The 22115-nt window shown below is 30.5% G+C and overlaps 1 protein-coding gene across 4 annotated transcripts in view; it reads left to right on the top strand.

Moving 5' to 3' along the window:
* The first annotated feature begins 1012 nt into the window (after positions 1 to 1012).
* Positions 1013 to 22115, top strand: part of LOC117169531 (WD repeat-containing protein 87-like) — a 129260-nt gene continuing 108157 nt past the window's right edge. For all 4 annotated transcript variants that reach the window (XM_033358300.1, XM_033357686.1, XM_033356900.1 and 1 more), the window contains exon 1: positions 1013 to 1794. The gene's annotated coding sequence lies outside the window, so the exon portion shown is untranslated. The remainder of the gene's footprint in view (positions 1795 to 22115) is intronic.

Below are 22115 nucleotides of genomic sequence, written 5' to 3'. Positions count from 1 at the left end.
TTTTATTTACAAAAAAAGTTCTCAGGTTCAAAAAAATATTCAGTGAACTGAAAAACTGTGGTCGGTAATATAGGTATTTAGCTGTGTCACATGCCCTTAAAAATAAAAAAGACAAACTTTTAAAAAAAAGAGTTGAATTTTCAACTGAAAAGTTAGGGGAAAAAATTCAATTCTCTATTAATTAAAATAAATTCTGAGATTCTCATAAATTTATAATTTATTTTTTGGGAATTTATAATTTTTGGTTTTTATGCGTGGGCGACACTTTGACTGTTACAATATCCGATTCCTACCTTATCGATATTTTTTTGGACCATACAAATTCCACACAAAATAAGATACCGAGCAGAAAGTTTTGGGAAAATAGAGAAATATTGGTAAAAATGTATGAGTACATAAGCGTGAATCAGTCCTCTTTCCTTATTTTCCTAGACCTAAACTTTTAGCTCGACATTTCATTTCTCCAAACTCGAAACGCCTAGCTGTTTTTCAGAGGTCACCGACTTCAGACCGACTTTGAGCACGTTCCCATTTATAATTTTGTCCATACATCGGGACCAAACTCTTTTAAAATTGGATCCTTAGGTGCATGAATTCTTCCTGGATATTATAAATAATTTAGAAATCAAAATATATTCTTATCGTAGTTTTAGTTTCAAATTTAAAGATCAATCCTCTTGTGCTACTACCATGTAGTACAGATTTTTTCCTCAGGTAGCGTATGCGTGTTCATCATATATTTTGAAAAAACCTTAACAGAAATGACCGTGAACAATTTTCGTGTTTTTCTTCTTATTTAAACTGCATTTTATACGAAATAATGAAATTAAAAATATTAGTTTTGCATATTTAAAATGTTTTAACCACTTTTACTTAAATCTGCCTTATCGACATATCCTTCATTACGTAAATTCATCTTTAATTTCACAGGTGGCGCTCCATTTCCGAGAATCCGCAATTTGTATGACTTGCATTTGTATTAGTTTCGTCATGTGGCTTGTGCTCACTCGGCTTTAAGGTGATTGAAAAATTGGGAGCGATCAGATGTCAGTGAATGTCAACACAGTAGGTTGACCAATCGCGTGAAGATTTTACTCCGCGGAAAGTTCGATCTAACATAATGAATCTCCGCCAAGGCAGGTATAAAGCCTTCTGGGCTTAAGAGAAGAAAGATATTATTTCAAATGTGTATCGAGCACAATCGGCCATTTTGTTCCCACCATAGCTCGACCCAGTGTTGGGGAAGGGCGAAGGGGCGACTGACAAACGGAATGTAGTCGATGTACGCGACGCGAGACTTCGCGGACCTTATATTTGCAGATTGAGCCAAACTCAAACGGCCAAAAATCAGTTCTACCCTGAAAATCATCATGTGCGGAATTTTCACAACTATGAGTATGAAGGTGCTTTCTAAGTACCGCACCGGTGCGCAGGTACGCGTGGTGGCATGAAAAATCATTGGGCACGCCTGATTGGTCGATACGAAAAAATCCGCGAACTTCCGAACAAAGTGCCGGTACAGTGTTCCGAGTCAAGACATGTTCCGAGTTTTGACCTGTTTACTCCAACGAGAATATAATTCTGAGATCCTGATATGAGAAAAATCCACTGTCCATTTTCTTCGACCATGAAATGAATAAAACTATACAGGGATGGGAACCTTTGAGTGTGGCGATGCCGGTCTTCTAAAATCCAAAAGTTGAGAACCACAATTTTTAGGGATTCAAGGACCTCAGGACATCTCTCTGGACTGGAGCCTTTCTAATTGTAAGCTCCTCAAGATTGCTGAAGGAGGTAAGCTGTGGTGGAAGAAGATGTGGATCTACTTTATTATTAAGAAAAGTAACTCACAAGACAATACATATATAGTGCTAGATACTAGTTAAAAATAGTAACATTTATTAGGAAAGCACTATATACAATGGACAAAGAACTACAAATTGCAACTTTTAATGTGAAATAGTAAAAATTATAATGAAAATATTACAAAAAACAAACAATTAATAAAGAATAAAAAACTACAAATGATTGCTAATTCTGTTTGTAATTTAAATGGTGATCCTAGAATTGGTATCAACGTACATTTACACCAAATTTTACATTTACATTTTTTTACATTGTTTAAGAATTTTTATGTCAGTTTGGGTTCAAGGTCCAATAAATTAACTTAATTTAGAGATCTATTTTAATTTTATATTATGACTTGTACATTAGGGTGGTTTAAAAATTCGATTTTTTGCGAAGAAAGTCTCACAATTTGTTCGTTTTCCGGAAAAAGAAATTGCTATTTTTTTTAAATCGGTCAAAATTAATCAATTCTGATTTTTAGAAAAAATGGAAAAAAGTTCTTATTATTGAGTTTGTAAATTAATGTTTAATCTCCTTTTAAGAAATGTTGGAGGAATGTTTGTGACCCAATAATTTTTTATTTTGAGCTCTCTCTTGTATTGTGTCCGGAAATTGTCCTAAAAATGCAAAATATCAGTTTTATGCAAAAAATCATTGCTTCTGTACTTTTTAACTAATTTTTAATATTTTAAAAAATTATTATTTCTTTAAACAATTTTTCACCTGTAATCGTAAAAAAAATTCTGGAGTTAATGACACAATTAATGAACGTCAAAATTAATATTTTCTTGTCAGGATGTTAGGAAATTGTTTTTTAAAAATTTTCATCATTCGTGAAAAGTAAATATTTTCTGACAACGTTTATCGCTTTCTCGTTCTCATAGGAAAGGTGGAGAAAATTCTAGTTTAAAAAATGATTATTGTTTACACAATTAGGGCATCATTTCCGAAATAAGAAAATACAGAATAATAATCGACATAGTGTTGAAATTGAAAAAAAAAACAGATTCTTCTCCACCTTTCATAAGAAAAAGCCCTAGTGAATAATTACAAGTTGCTTAAATATATTCTAAACTCTCTACCACCATAAAAACTACTCTTGGCATTTATTGACTGCATAATTAATTCAATAAAAGAGTAACTTTTGAAGATTCACTGGACAAAACATTGTGTAAACAAATGACAATTGTTTAAAGAATTATAAAATGTCTTCCACACCAAATACCACTCATAGCAAGTATTAACTGCGTTATTAATCTAGAAAATAGTAACTTTTTAAGGTTTACAGGGGGAGAAATTGTTGAAATAATTTCCAAATATCTTTAAAAAATACATTACTCTCAAAATTCCTTATTATTGTGTCATTAACTTCAGAAAATATTTTTTTACAGTTTATAGGATAAAATTGTTTAAATAATTACCAAATATCTTAAACATTACATAATATTATTGAAATTTGCCAACTGTATCACTTATACCGAAAAAGAATAACTTCACGATTTAAAGGCGAACAAAATTGTTTAAGCCCATAATAATTGTTTTAACAAATAAAAAGTAGTTATAAAATACTTTTGTGTTTTTAGGTCATTTTCCGAGCACAATACAAGGAGTTTGAAGGGGTCAAATTTATAAGCTATTAAGTGGAAATTATTCTTCGATCATTCTTTAAAAAATTACTAGACTTTAATTTACAAAAAAATTAATAATAAGTACATCTTTTTTTCCACTTTTTTTCGAAGACTGGCCAATTTGTAAGAAAGCGGAACTTCTTTTTCCGAAAAACGGACAAATGGGGGGGGGGGTCTATCACAAAAAATTGAAAGTAAAATTTTCACAGGCATAAATTTGGACCACATTATTGTACATTTTTTACTGCTCAATAATTACACACTTTTCAGGGCTTCTCTTTGAAAAATAAGTGGTGAAAAATTCTGAAATCACAGGTTAATCTCTCTCAGTTTCCAATAAAAAAACAGACTATATTAGGTTGCACAGTCTCCCCCTTTTTTTTCTTCGTTTTCTCTTTTTTCTTGAAATTTCCCTTTTTTTCTGTATTCTCAAAAAACTTCCCCTTTTCTCTTTAAATATACGATATTTGAAAATGCAATGTTTGTATTTCGCGTCAAATTCTCTAAATTAGTCAGTTTACCTATTATTTAATAATAATTAAAGCATTTTAATACTTTAAACATTATTTATGAATAAGTAATTTACACGTTTCCAATTCTGAGCCATTAAAAACACCCTTACAAAAATTTTAAGCTAAAACATTTAAAAGCATGTTGAAAATGTAATAACTGGAGACAGAAGTTTTTATCTAATATAAAATGGGAACAGTTACAAAATATACAGTAGTTTTTAAATAAGTATTGGGAGGTGAGTAATTGTTAGTGGAAATGAACAAAGCTAATTAAAAAATGGAATATTCTAAATTCATCAACTGCAATGTTAAAGGTTCTAACTTGAGCAATTTTCAATTTGAGTTTAAGAGAACTGAAGAGTAGGGCGGAGTAAAAATTATAAAATAAATAAATTCGATTAAGCTGAGGGGAAAAACTTATGGGTTGGCATTCGACAAAAGTGAAAAAAAATTAATCATTAAAATGTAACAATTTCAAATTCAAAATATTTCCTTTTTGGTTACAAAGTTATGACGAATTTTCTATGTTTACAGCTTTTACAAGTAAACAATATTTTAAAAAGTTGAATATTGCGAACTGGCAATTTATTCAGATGAAACCAAAGACAAATTTTATCATTTTACTTTTTCGGAAAAAAACTTTGGTCGTGATTTAGATTTTTTGGAATTTCATTTTTTGATGATTTTGAGAGCACAAAAAAGAATCAATCCAAAAAACATGTTTGTGTACTTTTTCAAAAAATTCTAAATAAGGCAGCATTTTTTTTAACTTTAAGAATTTTTAATCGTAAATTTAAAAATGAGAGCAGAAGTTATTAACCGATTTCAAATTTTTTCTTTACTTAAACGATTCGATTAATTTTAGCATTTTTGCTTCGCTCTATTGAACATATAAACATTGTGTATTTAACTAATTTTATTTTTCCTCTGACTTTTTTATACCACTGTAAATGGACTTACAAAACCTTTAGTATATCCAATTTAAAAAAATAAATTCTTTAATGGCAGAAGTCATTGAAAAATCATTGAAAATTATTTTTAACCATTTTTAATTTCTTATAAAAAGATTGTTTGTTCTTTTCGACATGTTAAAAAATGTTTATTCTTTCCCATACCCCCCCCCCCTTTCGTGAGAAAATGACCCTATTTCCCTTCTTTTTGAGCTCCTGTTACGCTGTGATAACTGCTATATGGAAATGATATCACTACAGCACAATGATCTAGCAAATTTAATTGTGCCCACCATGCCGAAAAAAATGTCTCGGCACATTTATTCTAAATCATTTCAGCAATAAAAAAACGTGAAATGAAAAGGCTAGCTGATTGTCCTAAGAAATGGCACTTACATTAAAAATTCAATTAACATTTTTATTTATTTTAAATACTTTTATTGAAAAAGTATACATAAGTATTATTATAAATGATTTAAAAATTATGAATTTATACTTTCTTAGGTAAATACTCTTAGCTTTGAATCGAATAACAATAAACTTCTTAAATTTTTGTTGATTAATTACCTATCTTCTATGTATAAGAATAAGAAATAGACATTTATATTTCTAGAGACATTTTATATTTATAGTAAATATAAATATTATTGTATTATATTATAATATATTTATATTATAATATATTTATATTTATTCTATATACATGTCTATTTCTTATTCTTAGACATAGAAAATAGGTAATTAATCAACAAAAGTTTAAGAAGTTTATTGTTGTTCGGTCCAAAGCTAAGAGTATTTGACTAAAAAAGTATAAATTCAGAATTTCTAAATAATTTATAATAATACTTATGTATATTTTTTCAAGAAAAGTATTTTAAATAAACGAAAATGTTAATTGAATTTTTTAATTTAGTGCCATTTCTTAGGATAATCAGAATGCATATATGTGTTAATTAACTAAAAATGAAAAAGGAAGAAAAAGAATGTGTGAGTGAAGAAAGTTAAATGAAATAGAACTTGCACAAGTCCATAATTCGGAGGATTAAATTTATTTATCAACCAGTTGACGAATATTATATATGAGAGTACCATTCCGTATCTTCTAATTTTTATAAGTAAAAAATAAAACAGGTGGAAAAAAATAATGTTAGTTTGCATTAATTAAACTTTTTTTTTGGTATACATTAATAGCACTTTTGAGATAAATCAGTGCTGAATCGAACCCTGTCAAGTCTTATGGGAAAATATAATTAGCTTTCGAGAAAATGGAGGTGGACATTTTTTAGCCTGAGGCTCCCGAGGAACAGGTTCTTAAATTTTGACGATGATAAAAAATCTAATTTTTAATTGTCTAAAAGAGTGGGAATTTACTTTCTAGCCACTGATTTGCTAAATCGATAAAAAAAATTTATTAACAAATATTGTTAGGCTTTTAGCTTGATGCGACTGCGAATTTGTATAGGGCTCTATGCGCAATTTCAGTTAGGCCCTTATGGCATACTTGCAAATAAAAAATTCAAACTAAATAATCCTTTTGTCAGGATGTGAATTAGAATTTTGATTATTTTTGAGCCAATAATTTGAGTTTCAAAAATTGGTGGGTTAGCACCTATTATTCGGAGGGGATTATTTCTTGGAATCAAAGCAATATTAATTAAAGACAAAAATATACATTTTCAAATCAAATAAATGACTCATTATTCCAAATGAATTGGAATGAATATTTATTTGAACTGCGAGGAAAAGTTAATTGATGGGAAAAAATATTTTTTAAAGTCAGTAAAATATTTTATAGACTTAATAAACTATATCTCCACAACAAATTCTTGACTGTTGGAAGCAAAAAACTACTCCACTGATTCAAAAAAATATTTCTTTCTGCCGTGATTTGGAAGAACGCCGTTAACTGCAAAATGAGCGAAGTCGAGAAAACCGATCAAAATAAAATTTTCTAGAATCTTTAAATCGCGTGTATCGCGGATTCTAGTTCTTTTTCTAAACGTTTTTTTATTGCTCTTGACTAATTTGCATATATTCTTTTCATTTCTGAAAAAAGTTTAAATGTTAATTAAGTATTGAAAATCCATTAAACGGTGTTGAGATGCTGAAATTCGAAAATCGCCGTAACGGGCAATTACGGCTCTCTTCAAATTATGGACCTCGAAAATAGGCCTGCCGTGATTTGAGAGAACGTCGTTCCCGGCAAATAGAATATGAAAGAGTTAAATTATTACAAAATTGTATTCAATTATTCAATTATAATTATTGTGAAATATTAGATATTATTAATGTTAATAATATTATTAATATTGAATGTTAAAAATTTGGAGCTACAAATTATTCAATTTTCAAGAATTATAAATATTTGAAAGGTATGAATTTGGAACATTTTTTTTAAGAATTCAATTTTGAAGACTCGCAGTGGAAAATTATTCAATTTTAACGATTTGCGATTTAAAACTCCTAAATTTTGAGGATTTACAATTGAAAACTGTAATTTTGAAAGATGTATATATCACAATTCTTGAGTTATGATGATTTTGAAGATCAACATTTAAGAGTTTTTACTTTAAAATCTTCCAAATTGATGAAATTTGACACGTAGATCATTCAAATGACATTTTAAATTGTAAAACTTAAAATTCACATAATTTTCGAATTATAAATTTAACAAATTCTTTAATTTTGAAGTTGTACAATTCCAAGTTCTACAATTTTCAAGATTTCCAATTCAAAATCTTAATTTTTAACGATTCGCAGCTTAAATCTTTTAAATTTTAGGAGATTTTCAATTCAAAGTTCTGCAATTTTGAAAATTTCAAATTTTAATTGATTCAATTCTTAAGATGTATATTTTGAAAATTTGGGAAATTAAATAAGAGGCACAAAAAACGTTTACCCGATCCTAACTTTTCACCATTATAAATTCTTTTTTTGCCTTTTCATCATTATAAAAATTCAGGAATAGACTAACTTTTCTCATTGCTTCTCATTTAATTTCCCACATTTTCAACTCGATGTCGTGTTTGATGTGAACATACGCTGGATTTGAAAATAACGTGAAAAAAAGTTCAGGCTACGCATACATGGCCTTGAAGGTATGTAATTTTGAATGTTTTTTTAAAATGTTTTCCAGTTCCGAAGATTGAAAATGGAGAATGCTTCAATTTTTAAGATTATCACTTGAAGACTGTTAAATATTTAATGTGTATTATTTAATTTTTTTATAAATAATTCAATTTTGAATTTTTAAATTAAAATTTACTTAATTTTTAAGATTAATATTTTTAAACTATGTAATTTTGAAAATTTTTTTCCAGATGGGGTTCAATTTTTGAAGATTTACAATTAAAAATGCTTGATTTTAAAAATTTTTAGATTTAAAACTCTTCAATTTTGAATATTTACAATTGAAAACTCTTTAATTTTAAAAGATGTATAAATAATCATTCTTAAATTTTAATGATTGTTGATTTAAATTTTTACAATTGTGAAGCGTTACAATTAAAAATACTTGAATTTAAAAATTTAGATTTGCAAATTATTCTATCGATAAGATTTAGAGTTGCAAAGTATTCTATTATTATGACTTATATTTTATAGGAATGTAATTTTTAATAGTTTAATTTTAAAGATTTGCAATTGAACATTCTTTCATGCTAACGACTTTTAATTAAAAATTCGTAAATTTTGAATACACCGATCTCTTGCTTTCAGTCCAGTGGGGGGGGGGGGGGGGGGGGGGGGGGGGTTGCCTGTAAATATCTTTATGCTGAATTCGGAAGGTTCCAAAAGTAGACAGATAAGACCGCCTGAACCGTTTCCAATTGAAACGTGTGATAATGCGCACTATAGTCGACTGAGTACTCGCGCACTGCTGCGTAAATTTAGTGTTAAAGGTTTTAAGGTTTCTTGAATGCAGTCTTCTTTGTTAACGGTTTGGGAAGCCTAAATTAAAATTAAAAAACATTTTTGAATATTTCAGGTGTGTCAGAAAATATTCTAGAAGGTTCTAAAGACAGTAATAAAAGTGCCCTATAATCTTCTAAATTCTCACAAACTTTAAACAAATTTGTTTATTCTCTTGAAAACTTTCGACATTCTTTTAAAGCTCCTAAAGTTTACCTTTGAAATCTTTAAAATTCAACATTTCTAAAAATCTTCTAGTGTCAAAAATTATTTTTGAAGATCGTAAATTCCACTAAATATTTCTTGAATTCACTCAATTAATTTTTTTTAAATTTTTTAATCGTACTGAATTGAAAAATTTTGCTTTAAAATCTTCTACATTCATTTTCGAAAATTTAGGAAATTGTTTGATATGTTTAAAAACCTTTTTTAATTTTTGCGGAAAGTTCAGATTTCAAAATAAAAAATCAATTCAAATTTCTACGCGAATATTAAGAAAATTATTTTTTCTATTCTCGTCACAGACCTTCTAAATCTCCTAATCTATAAAAATCATTCAATTTTTTTTTAATTATGCAAAATTAAAAAAATTGCCAACATAAACTTTGATAAAAAAAAGGTTTTGACATCATTCTCTTGACACCATGCAAAATTCAGTTCACCTAAAAAATGTTTACATCCTGAAAAATTATTTCTTATTATCAAGCAATCATATACAATTGAAATTTCTATCAACAATGTTCAGAAACATTTAGAAAAAAATCTTGTGATGAATTGCAATTATCTATTTAGAAATTTTGATATAAAAAAGTTGATGGAGAAGAAAACTTATAAATTAAAATTGTTGCGTAATCGGGTCAAAACACCTCCCCCTACACACACACACACACACAACAGACTGAAACGAAAGAAGACCCCCCCCCCCCCCCCCCCCCTTTAATGTTACATAACATGTGAACGCTCCCTAAAGTTAGGGACAACAATCGAGGCCCCTCACTTTTTTTTGTATTGCAACTCGCTCAACAAATCTCTACATTTTTATTAATAAAAAGCATATGAAAGTTGATGTTGTAATTGAAAGGGTACTTTTGTTTAATAACTTTTCCTGGCGTGCTGGACCGCACGCGAACACTTATTAAAGTCAGGAATATTCAAAATTATATTTCTTGCGCAACAATGTTTTTATCATATAAATTTAATTATTTTACTGCACTTACGTTACAAATACGCAGATTTGGAGCCATTAAATAGCTTCCTATCTTCATTCGTGCTCACGATAAAGTATTCGGAAAGAAATCAACGTGAAAGGTAAATTATTTATTATATCAGAATTTTGAAAAGAATTAGAAACCCCTGTCTTTTGGGATGTTTTGTCCTCAAGTCTAACTATTGTAAAAAATTGTTTAGGATAAAATTGATCATATCGTTGAATTCCGAAGACTTTAAGCTTCCATGTGCTTCTTATTAAACAATTCAGTTCAGAGATTTTTTTGAGCGAGTTGCAATCAAAGAAGTGAGGGGCCTCGTTTTTTGGCCCCGACTTTAGATAAAATTAAATTTTAAACACAAAAATAAGTATATGTGGGCGTTCGCATGAAAAGGATCATATTATGGCTCCCTCCTAGAAATAATCGATTGGACACGATTAATAACGATTAAGAGTAATCAAAAGTTTAAGCGGTTTAAATTGTTGCTAATTGTGTCAATAGTTCCCAATCGGATTGAATTGAGTAAATGCACTTGCCTGCAATATGCCCTCTCGGCAGTTTTCGTTTGTAACACACATGACGCGCACGTGTTTATTGGTTAAATATTAAATTTTTAGCATTTTAACAAAAGTTTTAAGTACAAAAAAATATAATGTTTAGGCGGTATACCAAATAAAAAGTTAAAAGTATATGGATCAAAAGTTTGTAAAAGTCATACCGTTTAACGATGTGACAGTGATGTAGTAGGATTATCAAGTAGGTAATTTGATTTAGCTGGTATATTATTGTAAAAATTGTATTTACTTCTTTTTAAATTCATATTCTTGAAATTTATTTGTTTGTCTGAATAAAAAACCGCTTGTGAATAATAAATTACAAAATCAAAATGCTGCAGTGAAAACTTAACCTCTAACTCAGAATAAGAGATACCCAATTGAAAACGATTGGAAACAATATAGAAGGTAGGATGGCGCCAATATTTTGAAACTCAAACTAAATAAATTTTAGGTAACTCATTGCATTTTTAGTAGAAAAACTAATCCAATCCTTTTAAGTTTCTTGCAATATAACAATTTTGCATTTATAAATAAGTTTGATTTAAAATTCTTGAAAATTCTAGTTTTAAATATTTCAAATATTAAATTTCAAATATGTCAAGTAATTTGGTTTGCAAATATTTCTATTTTAAATGTTTTAAATTATTAATGTAATAGTATTAGATTCATTTAGGTTTCATTAGGTTCAAAATTGAATTGAATACGTGCGGAATTCATAAAAACAAATGGTTTTCCTTCCATAAGCACATAAATTTTGTATATTCTCTCCTTCCTGAAACATTGTGATTAATAGCCACATATTTCTATAATTTTGGTCTAATTTTTTATGTACTAGTCTGAAAAAAGTTTATTTTTGGTCTTTACATCCAGTAGTAATGCTCATAATTTCATCAAATCTTATGTAACCATATGGACGTTTTTTGACATTTTAGCATATCAAAGAATAAGAGTTTAATTTTTAATTTGCGAATTGTTTTAAACTTTGAGTTTGAAATGCTAAAATTAAGAAATTATTACGTTTAAATGTAAGCAGTTTAGAAACCCGAATTTTAAAATGTTATTTTTGAAGACTGCATTTTTACTAATTAAAATAAAATCGAAACAAGATTGAAAATGTATATTTTTCATACTTAAATTTCACATGGCATACTTTTAAATTAAACAAAGTTAAAGGCTTCTGAATCCATATTGTACAATCGCAAATGCTTTATTTATAAAAAAAGTTTCTAGAAGCTTGTCATTTTTACATATATTAATGAACGTTTGAACTCGAAATCGCTGTTTGAAATGTTTTAATTAAATATTTAGAACTCTGAGTGATCAGAAAACTTACACTTCCATTGGTTTAATTTACAATTTAGTCTTAAATACTTTAAATAAGAAAATTTTCAGCTTCGAAAACTTAAACTTTGAATTTTATTGACTAGTGTAAAAAATGTGTAACCAGGAAATTATTCCAGATTTTGTCTTCGATTTTAATGGCTACCTTGCGAATAATATAAAAAGTTGCGTTTACTTCAATCATTAGTGGTAAAGGGGAAATAATAATATAACGATTACCGAATATAATATCACCGGCATTAAAGTAAATTCACTATTAAATTTAGAATGGATTTTGTCCATCACTTTGAGTACTTATATTTCAATAAACTAAAAATTTAGAAAGTTAAATTAATAAAAACTTTTTCATTATAAGATACACTTGTGTGTTAATAATTCAGAATAATTAAAAATTGAAACCTTTTTCTGAAAAAAAATTTAATCTCTAATATTAATTTTTGATTGTTAATTTTATTCAATTAATAACAGATTGACATTTTTAAATAATAAAATAATACTTTAATTCCGAAAAACTAAAAAAAAAAAATAACTAAATAATTCCCGCCAGACAAAAGTGCTACCATTACGTGGCAAATTTCATGTACCCGATTGGGAACAATTGGAAATGCAAAATGCTTAATCGTTGCCAATCGTTTTGGCACAATTAAGAAAACGATTCGGAACGATTGAGATATTAGTTATATTATTTCTTATCGATCTCGATTGATTATTTCTAGAAGGGCTGAAATATTAGCGTTTTTCTAAGTTAAGGTCATAATTATTATTGTTTTGATTTTAGTATGGGTATACTAGGACATATAAGTGAATTAATTGGGACTATACTCATATCCATATAGTAACCGGAAGTAGATATATTTCATGTTGGAAGGAAACATATAACGTGTATGTTTTTCGAATTTCCAATTACAAAAATGCCCTGGTGAATCGTGTTTTAACTTAAAGGGTTCAGTATGGGCTTAAAATGCCGGATATTTATCCAGATGTATGCCCCTTTATGTAACTTAATACTGGTATTAAGGGCCATTTTTATGCGGATGCAGAAAAGTTGCTAACAAGAAGAGAGGGGATATTGTTGCTTAAAGGTCACTTTGTGCAACATATTAGATATCCGCATAATTATATTGATTGAGCAGCTGTAACTCATGCATTTTTGATCCGCCGTCTTGAATTCGGAATTTTTCATCTGTTTATAATCTGTCACTCGAAAAAGTCTCTTCATAATGAGTTTTATTTGTTACGAAAGTGCCTGTTTACTGTAATAAATGTGCTCATCTTCATTAATTAGTATTCTCATTTTAATGATCCTGTTTTTTTTTTGCTTATTCGGAATGGACTGTTGGAAAAGAGGGGAGGGGGGCTGGGGGACTGAGGCAGTTTTGCCCGACCTATTTGAAAAATGATTGGCGCCACTGCGAAGTTCAGCCTTGAAATGTCGAGGTTCGCGACTGGAATTCGTCGATACACACGTAAATGTCGATCGAGCTAAGTCTAGCTTTTATGAAGAATTTATTGTAAAAAAGTAAGTCATAATTTATAGAAAAAAGTGCGATAATTGTACATATATCGAAATTACTCAAAATAATTAGGAGTGCTGATAAGCACCGGATTTTTCGTCAGGAAAAGATAACATTTGCAAATATAGAAATCTCATGACACGCTTCTCGACAAAATTGCGTTCGGGAATATTATTTTAGGAACACAGTTTTCTCACGCATACGCATTTGAATCAAGAGCATGTGCGCTGCATCGTCACGTAAACACATCTTAGCCTAGTCTATACTATCCTCATCTCATGTCAACCGCGTGTACTTTACAGAGTCGATAAATGAGATTCCCTTCGTTTTTATTGTACTACGTAACAAATTGAAAAATAAATAAATTAAAATATATATGATGTATTCAACTATTATATCAAATAAAATTTTTTCGAAGTTTTAAACTTTCGAGTTATTGAATTTTCTTTAGTTACAGTTAGGACTTTTTTTATAAATCTTAGTTTTCATGTCTAAAATAAAATAACCCTGGTGAGCCAAATTTGACCCACTCACCTACTATATAAATCTGCATGAGTAGAAAACTACTAATTGAATGGTTATCAATCGTCAGTAACCCTTTCTACCAATAATGAGTTAGTTTCGTACTAATTCATTTCGCAAATAAATAGTAAATCGATTAGTGGAAATACTTACAAAAGCAATTTGGTAACCACTTCACAATATTTCAGTTAAGCTAATTCAGACTTATAGAGCATGTGCACTCTGAAAATATTCCGTTTTGCAGTGTTCTTTCCTAGACACTTTGACTTATATGGAAACTTAGATTATAACCTTGAGTATGGGCTCTGACTTAGAAATTTTAATTCTTGAAAATTACCTGGATCTTACCAGAAATTTGTTGAGATTTACGGAAAATTGATATAAAGTTACTAGAAGAATGATGAAAACTATTGCAAAGTTCCTTGAATACTGCATGAGATATTGATCTCAAAATATACAAAACCTAAATTCAGCATTACTACTTCAAATTGTAAAAAGGAAAGATTACTAGGACAAGCAGCTCTATCAATAACTAATTTTCATAGTAAGTAATAAAGAACTGTAAGTTTGACTTTTGCAAGTGAGTTTGATCTCCTTTTTCTCATTGCAATAAGCATGGCGCGAGATTGTCAGTCTTACTGTTTGAAATGGTAAGTAAATAACTTCAGTGGCATAATTATAAATGCGTAGGCACCCTCCGCAAATTTTGTTAAGAGGTCCGTTTGAAATTAAAAAAGCAGGCTGATTTATAACTTGCTTGTCAGTAAGACAACAGTATAGCCAAGTACAGTATTTTCTTTTCTCAATCATAATATTATTCAATATAATTACAGTATTTTACAGTCATTTTTTACATTTAGTGCCGATATTTTTGTCGAATGGATTTTGGTCACATGACACATTTTTTTATGAATTGGTTTTCGAAATATGAATTTTCAAAAAAAAATCAATGAAAGCTTCACAGTAAAAACTTGGGAGTATATTTGTTTGCAGGTAAAATTATAACGGTGTTAACTGTACCTTGGTATGGATTCAGATATCTCTCGAACATGGGGTACGACATACTGAGAGTGTAGAGTACGAAATACCGACTAGGTGGCGTACAAAAAGTCAGATGTTACTGTTTTGAAAATTTGACAGCCGACGTCAAGCATGCCATGATCTTAGAAAAGTTAAATGTATGCGGATTCCACTTTGTGAAACTAGGTTTTGAGGTATGAGCATGATTGAAATTACCAGGGGTGGGATTCCGATGCCCACTAATCTAGTTTATCGAATCTCTTTTTCTAACACATGAATGTTTAGAATGTTTAATATATTTTTCAAGGCATTATTTATTGCAAAAAAAAGATTTAATGCTCGAGTTATAAATAGAAATTTGTATATTTTGTTGGCAAGAAGTTCAAATCCAGGTTCTGTTACTTCCATTTAAATAATTAGGAAACAAGCAGTACGAGAATTGAGTAAATATTTACATTTCGACAAAAAATAAATTACTATTTAATTGTATAGTTTTATAGACCATAAATAATTGTAGATTAATTTTTCGTATTTTTACATTCTCATCAGAGAAGGTATTAGATTTGTGTATAATTTGACCCCCCCCCCCTTCCCCAGTTTTTGTCAAATGTCCACGTTTTGACACGCCCTTAATCCAAAAAACAGGTTTTTTACGAATCTGTATGTATGTACGTATGCCTGTATGTCTCTCTGTGAACACGATAACTTTTGATAAAATTAATCTATTAGATTGTCCTTTGGTACACTTGTTTAGTGTCCTAAACTAAAGGGCAAGTTCGTTAGCCAGCCATATTGGATAAAAATTCAAAATGCGGGCACATTTTGAAAATTTGTATGACCATTTTTTTTAATGCTCAAAAATTTTCTGTACATTTATTCATAGTATTCAAAAGGTCAAATAATTTATTCTCATGACTTTTTTCATAAAATCAAAAATTACCAGAGTTATAGCATTTACAAAATCCCAAAAAACAAGAAAATGAACATTTTATGCCAAATAACGCACGATATGAAAAAAGTCAAAAAAAGAAAAATGTTGCTTTTTGAATCCCCTACAAGATTATCATAACAATTTTTTGAATTTTTTTGAAAAATCCAAAATTTAAATTTTGAAAGCATACAAAATAATGAAAAATCCATAAAGTACATTTTTTGGCCAAACTGTGCAAAATACGGTAAAAGATGACCGAACAAAAATTATCCATTTCAAAAAGCTCTACAAATTTGCTATTAACCACTTTTTGACAGGATACGTAGTTTTGGCTTTAATCATGAAAAACATCATGAACAGTAAAAAAAATCTGCCCTCTGCGTGGGCAGATTCTTAACACAACTTTTGTCTTTTAATTTCTGTTTTCATCGCGTGTTTTGTGTTTTAAAAAATTAAATGTTTCATGTTTTTAATGCTATTTTTTCACAATTAAAACCAAAAACAGAACTACATGGGAAAAAAATTCTTGAGGCGAACGAGTGAATCGAGAATATATTAAAGTCAAAGAAAGTGTCCGCTTAGATTAGGTAAAATGTTTAGTTAGAAGAGCTAAACATTTAGTTACTTTATGTAAATTGTTCTCGTAAATCGGTAATTTGAACACAATTGCTAAGTTGGAGAGTTTATTATTTTCGACAGATTATGTATAATTTTATTATCTTTAGATTAGAAAAAAAGTTTTATTTGTTATAGAAATATTTTAACATACACTAGCCAATCTTTCGCCTGGTGTCGCGAAAATGAATTTCCCTGAAATCCGTATATTAACATGCGCGCACATTTTAAGTGGTAAAAAGCGTTTAATTGTCCAAAGTAAATCTGAACTGTCACTGCTCCCGATTAGACCGTCGCCATTTTATTTCGCTGCTCCCACAATGCACCGGCGCCCTTCCGATAATTCCTTCAGACACCTATTCTATACTTATCAGGGGTTTGACTATATGATATCCCTGGTATATGGAAAATGGTCAAGGATATTCATTTTCGCTGATCCAGGAATCTTTCTTAATTCCTTTGTTTGTTTTCAGCTAAATATTTAGCTATAATAAGGAGTAATATCCCTGTGACAGCTCAATTTTTTTTACCGTGTATCCAAAAATTATTCATGACAGATCATTTTTCATTCTCATCAGAGAAGGTATTAGATTTGTGTAAAATTTGACCCCACTCCCCCCATTTTTTGTCAAATCTCCACGTTTTGAGACCCCCTGAATCCCAAAAACAGGTTTTTACGAATGTGCACATCGGTCTGTCTGTATGCCTGTTCGTCGGTGAGCACGATAACTTTTTAAAAAATCATTCTATCAGATTGGCCTCTGGTACACTCTTTTAGTGTCCTAAACTGAAGGTTAAGTTTGTTAGCCAGTTATATATAAAACTCAAAAAGTGAGCGCATTTTGAATATTTTTGAGACCACTTTTTTCAAAATTCAAAAATTTTCTGTACGAATTTTTATAGTAATCAAAAAGTTGAACAATTTACCCAGTTGACTTTTTTCATAAAACCGAAAATTACCAAAGATAAAGTATTTACAAAATACGAAAAAACACACGAAAATGAACCTTTCAAGGCTGTTGGAACGAGCCGCACAAAAATGGTGAAATCTATGAGTTGCTCAAAACTTACCAGTGTTCAATGATAATTCGGTTTTGAAGTTTTAAAAATGCACTCAGAACATTTTCCCCTCGCCGAAAGGGGTTCCGCGGTCGTGGGATATGCGCTTGCTATTTGATTTTTCGAAACAAATCGCGTAAGAACTAAAAAATGAGAATAAAGTGGTTAACAAAAATACATGAATGGAGAGCAAAGCGATTGGCAGCTGTCTGGCGCTGATCGACCAGCGTTACTTGATCGTACTTTCAAGCATGTGTACTCTCGGTAAAGTTGCTCCTCTTGGCGTAAATGTTAAATTAGAATAAAAATGCAATTTGTGTTCTTAATTTTGTAATTGAGCTGCCGGATCGAAGAAGGGCACATAAACTTCTTTCGCTGGGAGTGGGAAGACCCCTGGAGGCTTTCAGAAACATTTTTGAATTTGAATTTTTAAAGACTATATGTAGGTGTAGAATTTCATTGCGCATCCTTTTCCCCTCACGCGAAAAGTTGTAACTGTTTTATTTTTCTAATTAAAGCCAAAAAACTGGCTTTTTTGTAGAAATTAATTTTGATTCGCTTTTCACTTCAACTCGTGTTCAGTCAGTCAGTTTTAAGGATTTTTCTGTAAAATTTTCAGGGAATGTAGTTTGAAATGTCCTTCGACTGATAGAGCAAAAGTAATTCCAAAATATATTTTACAAAAAATTGTTAATTTTTTTCCGATGCCTGGCGCTGATCGGACTCTCTAACTTCCAGCATTTCGTTTATCGAGCGAATTTTGAGCAACAAAAAGCTTTCAGCGAGAAAATTGATGACAACAGTAAAAAGAAGTTTTCCGCAAAATTGTAGCCTAATCGAATTGATATTCAAGAAATTATTAACGTCTGAAGTTGATAGCGGCTAGACGACTCGCGTGCGGGCTGTAGGGACAGTCTCAGAAGCGATTCATAATGCAGTTCACTGGCGCCAAAAATAAAATCTAATCAATTAATCAGATAATATCAAAGTGTTATGCATAAATGAATATTAGTGCATAATGCAAAATAATGTATTCATTTAATATTGTGTACAATGGAATGGTTTTTATTTTTAAGACAAACTGCACAAAAGTAAAAGAACACATAAACATCTAATCGTTGAGATTCAACGGATTCTTCATTGTGAAAATTTTTCAATACTTTAAATTCGTGGAATTGAAAAAAGTGAAACATCGAGAAAGTAAATTTCTTTATCATTGCTGCTGTAATAGAGCGTATTATTATGTATTTATGCATAATACTTTGATACTACCTGATTACTTCATTAGTTTTTATTCTTGCGCCTGTAAACTGTATTATAAATCGCATCTGAGATTCTTGCTACAGCCCGCGCGTGAGATGACCACCCGCTATCGACTTGTGACGTTAATAATTTCTTAAATATCAATTCGAGTGCGCTAACGTTTTCCAGAAAACTTCTTTGTACTGTTGTCAATAACTTTCTCGCTGAAAGTTTTTTGTTGCTCAAAATTCGCTTGATAAACGAAACGCGGGAAGTTAAAGAAGGCCGATAAGCTCCAGGCATCGGAAAAAAATTTTAAAAACATTTTTTTTTTAAATAAATTTTTGGATTAGTTTTCCTCTATCAGACGAAGGACATTTCAAACTACATTCCCTGAAAATTTTATTTAAAAATCCTTAAAACTGACTGAGTACGAGTTGACGTGAAAAACGAATCAAAATTAATTTTTACAATAAAGCCAGTTTTTGGCTTTAATTAGAAAACTAAAACAGCTACAACTTTTTGCCTGGGGGAAAAACTATCCACAATGAAATTCTGCATCTACATATGGTCTTTAAAAATTAAAATTCAAAAAGGTTTAAGAAAGCTTCCAGGGGCCTTCCCACTCCAAGCGAAATAAGTTTATGTGCCCTACTTCGATCCGGCAGCTCAATTATTCATTGACATGTCTTACTTGGCTTCGGAATACGAAAACTGAAAAGTGATAAGAGGATGCCGCCGTGTACTTGCTGATAATAATTTTTCAAATTAAAAAATATATTATTTATTGATTTATTTACATATCTTGCTGTGTTGTTACGTGAAAAACACATATGGAAATGGGGCATTATGTAGAATCATATAAATAAGGTAGGTAGTTTACATACATAAATAAGGTAAGTATTATACAACCTATTCTCGCTTTGCAGAACACTAGTATTAAACGCATAAATTTATTAATGAAAATGAGAAGATCTGCAGATTTTTCCAGACATTTCAAAACCATCGTCCTCTCAATATCGAGATATATAATAGAATTTATTGTACACAGCAGACGTCAAATTTAGTAACAAATGTTTGCAGGAAAAAGTTGCAACAAATAAGCAAATAAATACATTTCCGGCACTTTTTACAAACTATTTTCTATGTCCTGATTCGCAAAGATTCATTATTCTTAGATATCGAGACAATGCACTCAGAGATTCAATGTAAACAATGAATTGAATTATTATTACTATTATTATTTAATTCATTAATTTAATTTATTCAATTTATTTAATTAATTATTTTAGACGGCAGACATCGAATTTAGTAATAATAATAATAATAATAATTCAATTAATTTTTTACATTAAATCTCTCTGAGGGCACTATCTCGATATCTGAGAATAGTGAATCTGTGAATCAGGACGTAGTAAATAGTTAGCAAATTTAGCATAAAAAAATGGTTACTGAATTCGATGTCTTCTATGTAGGATAATTAATTATTTAAATAATTTTAATTAATTAATTAAATTAATTTAATTAATTAAATCATTTAAATTAATTGAATAATAACAGTATTAATAATTCAATTCATTATTTACATTGAATCTCTGCGAGTACACTGTCTCGATATCTAAGAATAATGAATCTTGGCGAATCAGGACGTAGAAAAACATTTGTTACTAAATTCGACGTCTGCTGTGTGCAATAATAGATATATATCTCGATATTGATATTGATATTGGTTTTCAAATGTCTGCAAAAATCTGCAAGTGTTGTCATTTTCATTAATAAATTTATGCGATTAATATTAGTGTTCTGTAAAGAAGAAATAGGTTCTATAATACTTACCTTATCTATACGATTCTACGTAATGCGCCATTTCCATATGTGTTTTGCACGTTGAAACACAAGATATGTAAATAAGTCAATAAATAATATATTATTTAAATTGAACAATTATTATCCAATATTACCAGCGAGTTCACGGCGGCATCCTTTTATCACTTTTCACAGTTTTCCTATTAAGAAACCAAGTAAGACATGTCAATGAAAAATTATAAAATTAAGAACACAAATCGCATTTTTATTCTAATTTAAAATTTCCGCCAAGAGGAGCAACTTTGCCGACAGTATTACATGCTTGGTAGTACGATCAAGTAACGCTGATGAATCAGCGCCAAACAGATGTCAGTCGCTTTAGTCTCCACTTTACTCTCATTTTTTAGCTGTTACGCGATTTGTTTCAAAAAATCAGATAGCAAGCGCATATCCCACAACCGTGGAACCCCTTTCGGTGACGGGAAAATATTCTGAGTGCATTTTTAAAACTGCAAAACCGAATTATCATTGACCGCTGGTAAGATTTGAGCGTCTCATAGATTTCACCATTTTCGTGCGCCTCGTTACAACAGCCTTAAGCCAAATAACGGACACCAAAGATAGTTGTAGTAAGTGCGATTCAAAACAACAGAAGGCGCAGGGCTCCCGACAATGGGTCGGCCAACAATGCCGACCACTCTAGAGCCGGGGGAGCCAATGAAAATGGATTCAATGCGATGGGTAGGCGGGATCTCGCGACCTTTAGGTGGACGGAGCTACTGAATCACGACTTGCTAGAGTGCTACGATGCAAGTGTGGCCTCTAAACGGGGTTACATGGCACGGCTGCATGCTCTGTGGTGCGAGAAACACCATGAGCTATCGCACTTTTCGCAGCAACGTCTGCGAAACCATGCTGAACTACTCCGAAAAAGAGGCTATGTAAGCGGAACGCCTACTCTACCACAGCTAGAACAAGCCGGCAACAGAAAAAGAGAGGCGAAACTAAGACCAATCGCGGGCAGGCATCAAATATAGCCTGAGAGCCGAGGCCGCTTTTGGCGAGTTATTAGGTAACGATTCTGCCACTATTTTCTTATTGTTGAGAATATACTGATCACGAAATGTGGCTACTCCAGGTGTAGTCCCGGGGAGAAGGTGTTTATTTACTCATTCGAAGTTGTACAAAAAAAAATGATTAACATAAGTCATAGGGTAACGGCTGAATCTTTCTGTGTTGATTGTCAAGATAATTAGACAATGTTCCGTGCAATTGGCAGAACAATAGGCTAGTGTGGAAGGGGGTGGGGGCAGGACGATCTAGAGTTGTAAAAGAATATGGCATTTTAAAGTTATTTTCTAACACCCAAATTTTTTATATAACATTCTACTCAATATTCGAAACATATATTCGAAGAGGCAGAACAAAATCTCGGGGATAACATCCTGGCAGA

This window comes from Belonocnema kinseyi, chromosome 1, assembly GCF_010883055.1.
Source record: "Belonocnema kinseyi isolate 2016_QV_RU_SX_M_011 chromosome 1, B_treatae_v1, whole genome shotgun sequence".
Classification (NCBI taxonomy): domain Eukaryota; kingdom Metazoa; phylum Arthropoda; class Insecta; order Hymenoptera; family Cynipidae; genus Belonocnema; species Belonocnema kinseyi.
The sequence above is the reverse complement of the archived record's forward strand: the minus strand, read 5'-3'. Positions and strand labels throughout refer to the sequence as shown.